This window comes from Leptinotarsa decemlineata, unplaced genomic scaffold (genome assembly GCF_025532065.1).
Source record: "Leptinotarsa decemlineata unplaced genomic scaffold, Ldec_3_MD MMD2_P_RNA_scaffold_14, whole genome shotgun sequence".
NCBI lineage: Eukaryota > Metazoa > Arthropoda > Insecta > Coleoptera > Chrysomelidae > Leptinotarsa > Leptinotarsa decemlineata.
This window is the reverse complement of record NW_027412528.1, coordinates 7,801,334-7,806,596: the sequence shown is the minus strand read 5'-3', so window position 1 is coordinate 7,806,596 and position 5,263 is coordinate 7,801,334.

The window sequence follows — 5,263 nt, the reverse complement described above, 5'->3', positions numbered from 1 at the left end:
ATTTTGTATTTTTTTTATGTTTTAATGCATCTGTGGTTTGAATTTTCAAATTAGTAAACCAAATTCTAATATTGGTCTTACAAGTGTGATATAAAGATATTTTATCGTGGCTACGTTCGCAAACAAATAGCTAGTTCTTATAATAAATCGTAGTGCAACAAAATCTCTGACAGTTTCAATTTCTTTAAAGCATTTGAAATCACCTGCAAAAAGGTGCCCTTTAGAAAAATCTCAACATGATGTTAGATTATTGATGAATAAAACAAACAGCAAAGGCCCCAAGTTTGATCCCTGTGAGACACCCGAGTTGATTTTATAGGGATCATTATAATAATCAATAATAATAATAAAAGTCTTTCATTGATTTTCAGTTATATTCATACCTACATAGTAAATCAATAAATCATAGTTCAAATTTAAAATAAAGATTAATCAAAGAAACATACATATTTTTTTTAACATTATAAGTGGTATATTAATAATTCTCAGATCGAACTAATAATTAATTCTCAGATCGAACTGAAGATGAAGAATGGGAAAAATGAACAGAATTTAAAACATATCGAGAAATCTGATGATAACCGTAAGGAACGTCGATAACGAGAGTTCTTTCAACTCTGGTGGTATTTCAGTCATGGTGATATGATAGAAAAATGAACGTCTATAAAATTCTGTGTGAAACATTGGGTGAGAAAGCAACCTTTTTCGTTTAATATTAATATTATGTACATCAGTGCGAAATGTTATCTTATTGTACAAATAGGAAGGGTGTTGGTATTTTAAAACTCTGTGAGAGAAGCACGCTCACTCTGCCTGCTTCTTTCACAAAGTTCTTCGATCACTCATATCTAGTCATTTGTTTGTTTTCAGTGTGTATGAAATCCTATAGTATTTTTGATGCCATAGATTAACCTCAAGCAACTATTTTGGAGCTTTTGAATTCGTTTGATATCAATGGAGTCTATACAAGGATAACACTAAAGAGTCACATAGGGACAGTATAGATTTGACTAAGATTGTTCAAATCAGTTCTTTTATTCATAGATCTAACTATACTTACATCCTCAAATGTCAAAAAGAAAAAATCACTTCTAATCAAAATTTTCCTCCTTAAAATTATTGTCACCGTCATTCACTTCTATCAAAAAAAAGAATAAATGTTTCATGTTTCATGTCCTCCATAGTAAACCAGGAAGTTGTTCCTATCTCCAGCGGCCACCCTGTTCCCCGGATCTCCTTCACTAGTACTGAGAGCAAGTCAGATAGCGTAATGGTGAGCTGATTCAGGGTTTTTCCTCCACCGCCCTTCCACTTCTTTTGTCTACGTTGTCAAAGAATTAATTCGTGAAACTCACTGCTCTTTTCCCACTGAAGCAAGGAGTGGATGAGTCCTGGAAATTAGCTCCCCTTAGTAAAGTGGTCTGAGATGTGTTTGTGAGATTGGACCAAAACTTTTGGAGAGTTAACTGGAAATATACTGTTTTCCCCGATGTAATGTGCTTCTTGAATTTGGCACCTAATTCCTCTCTTCTGAACCACCTCAAATGGTCAGTTATGAAAGCGAGAATTCCCAAGTCTTCTTTGAAACTCCCAAAGATGCAGTGGTATGCAACTTGAGAGGCTTCTTCTGGTGTCCACTCTCCATTCATTAATCATCTAGTAGCGGTTTGTGCTAGCCTGTAGATATAGAATGCACCGTGCCCAGAGAAATTTATGACTTTTATCAGTCTAGGGTCGAGTTTGTGATCTCTTCCGTCTATAATCAGTTTGTCAGGCCTATCAATTCCTGCTTTTTTCAGGGTTAGCTTGGGGAGAATGAGATATGCCACCATATTTAATGGTAAGAAGGCTCTAGTGGCTTGCCAAGTAGTGGTGATCCTGCAAATATCGGCCAGGGTTGATAGCAGCGGTTTGATTACGTGTGCCTCTTTCCCATGTATCTCATTCAGGATGTGGTCAATGTCAGGAATGAATGCAAAGATGCGCTTGGCTGCTTGTTTCCACTTGTCCATGAATTTCCCTGTTGCCTTTATATAACAGATCAAGACAGTCATTGGGCCGAGCGATTGAACCAAAGAGGACCTCTTCTCAAGTGGGAAAGTGCAGCCCTCCAATAGGATGTGATAGCCCCCATGCAATCGATACTTGTCTACGGTGAACGTAACTGATTTCCCTTCCTCCTTTCCTATTGACATTTGCCCGTGTCCCAATCTTCGTTCTTTCCATCTCAATCCATAACCGGCGAACATGTTCAAATAAGGTCCTGCTGTCCCATACCAGTTCTTTTTGTCTTTGGGACCAAACTTTTCAAATGTGAGGCTGTACTTTCCGAACGTTTCACTGATTAGCTCGAGTCCTTTTTCCATCTCCATTGCTGCCACTGATTTGTCATTCACTGTCATTTTAAAACCACTTGCACTAGCCTTCTTCTTTGTGGCATCCCCTGTTTCATTGGCTTCCTGTCTAGCAATACTCTAGCAAGTGAACACCGCATTTACAATCTGGGAACTGACATCGAAGTTTGTGAAGAGCTCTTTGGGCAGTTTGAATTTCTCAAAAAAAGCTAGGAAAGTAGAGGCTATATTACTCTCTTCTTCAACTCTTCGTTTAGTTCTACCCTTGCTTTTTTCGTCGTGCATAGCTCAATCGTTTTGTCGTCTGGGTCCACTATGATAGTAGGTTCAATCTCTCCTCTCTTTCTTTTCTTGGTTTCACTGGGGCCTGCTGCTTGTGGTTGTGGATCAGTTCTTTCCATGGGAGTGGGCTCAGTTTGTGACATGGTTTCTATTTTCAGTTTCGTTTTCTACGGTCAGTTTATACTACAGCAGCAATTATATTAAATCAGATTTTTCGTTATTATACACAACTCTTTGAGAACGATTGCGAAGGTAACTTTCAAGTAGTGCTACAGCATGTATTGAAAACCCTAGGTAGCCCAAAATAGCAAAGAGGAGGTCATGGTGTATGCGATAGAATGCCTTAGAATAGTCCAATAATATCTGAAGACATAGTTTAGTATTATGAATAGATCTGTGCACATTTTCCACAACTTTCAGGAGAGCAGTCGTACAACTGTGGTCAGGTCTGAACCCTGATTGACATTCCGGTAATATATCGAAGTCATTCAGATAATCACGCATCTGCAAGTTCAATATTTTTTCAAAAACTTTTGAGAGCGCACATAAGATGCTAATTGGTCGGAGATCACCTAAGTTTTTGGGGTTAGAATTTTTGGCCAACGGAAGAACATTTGCTTCCAGATGGATAGATAGGAATTAGTCGATATGCAGTGATTGAATAATTGAGTGATATGTGGAAGGATTGTGGGGCAGCAGTACAGCAACATTTCAATGCTTATCTCATCAGGTCCTACATCATTTGACTTCATGTTCAGAATAAACTTATAGATTTCATTATCATCAGTAGCTTTATAGGAGAAGTTGTGATTGTTTATATTATTACTCGAGAAAAAATCCATAATTTCATCATCAGGGGAAGAGTTGCAGTTGGATATACTTCCAAAAATTTCTTGATAACGTTCAATAAGTGTTCTGGAATGGATTTGAGGTTTCTTTTATGGTGAATATTCAAATCGGATAAATCTTTCCATATCCCTTTGACTCACGAGTTTTGGTTTCAAGAGATAAAAATTATTTTCTGGTAATATATTGTCAAAATATGATATTTGTAAACACTCCAAACATTTGTTTAGAATTCACACCCCTGGTAGTACGAACATCAGTAGTCAATGGTACCTATTATATTTATTTGAAAAAGCAAAGAACATTCGTTGTGTAAAATCAAATATGAAAAAGATTGTTCATTCTAAATCAATTATTGTGGAAGTTCTCAAAACAGTTGCGATTTTTCTGAAGGCACAAATGTACCTTACATTTAGTGCAAATCCATCGTGACTTGCCCACAACAGAAACTCTTTGTTGCTTTAATGATAGTACACTTTCTGATTTGTGGAGTTTAGATGTTTCGGGGATGAGGGATCCAGTTTATATAAAAAAGGAGGCAATTGAATATTTTGAAAAACAGTACAACGTCATGAAGAAAATAGGTATGAAATAAAGTTACCGTGGATCGATAATCACACAAAATTATTAGATAATAGAGAAATTGCAGAGAGTAGGCTTTTTTCTACTACTAAACGGTTAAATAATTTAGCAAAATATCAGGAATATAACCAAGTTTTTAAGGAGTGGGAAAAGTTAGGAATTATTGAACAAATACATACTGATATACAAAATAAAGGAGAATATTATATTCCGCATCATCCAGTTATGAAAGATTCAAGTTCCACAACAAAAATTAGACCTGTGTTTGATGCATCACCTAAAGATAAAAACGGAAATTTTTCAAATAGTTGTCTGATGAAGGGACCAAACATGATTGAACTCATTCCAATAATTCTTCTCAAATTGGGATCATCTCATCTTGGGATGATTGGAGTAATTTCTGACATCAAAAAGGCATTTTTGCAAATAAGTATAGCTGAAGAAGATAGAAATATGCTTGTATTTCTCTGCTGGGAAGATTCTTCATTAAAAATAATGGAATTTTATCGCCACACTAGAGTAGTTTTTGGTATATCATCAAGTCCATTTTTGCTAGCAGCTACACTATCTTACCATTTAAAAATGTCACCTGAAAATTTAAAAGAAACAGCTTTGAAACTCATGGACTCCTTTTATATAGATAATTGTGTAACTAGTGTTGATACTAGAGAGGAATTTGAAAAATTCATTTCAGAAGCTAGAATATTGATGTCATCTGGTGAATTTGATTTAAGGGGATGGCTTCACAATGGCCCACAGATTTTTCTAAAAAATTATGAAGAATTACCCATAAAAGGGAACATAACTTCGGTACTGAGGTTACAATGGAATTTCGAAAATGATACGTTGTCATGCGATGTCCATGTATTAAATTAATTGATAAACATTCCAACTACAGAGAGGGCTTTATTATCAGCAGCAAAACGCATTTTTGACCCAATTGGGTTCACTTGCCCTGTAAAGTTACTATTACAAGAAACGTGGAAGTTGAAAAAATATATTGTGATTCTAAACAATCTGAGGAAATTATCCCAGCGAAATGCCTCATGCATGCATATTTTTTGTGATGCAAGTAAGTTGGCGTATGTCATCTAATACAAGCTAAATGGAGGATAAGTCCCATAAAAAGTGTTACTTTACCACGATTGGAATTATTAGCAGCATTAATAGGAAGTAGGCTATATCAATTCGTAATGCAG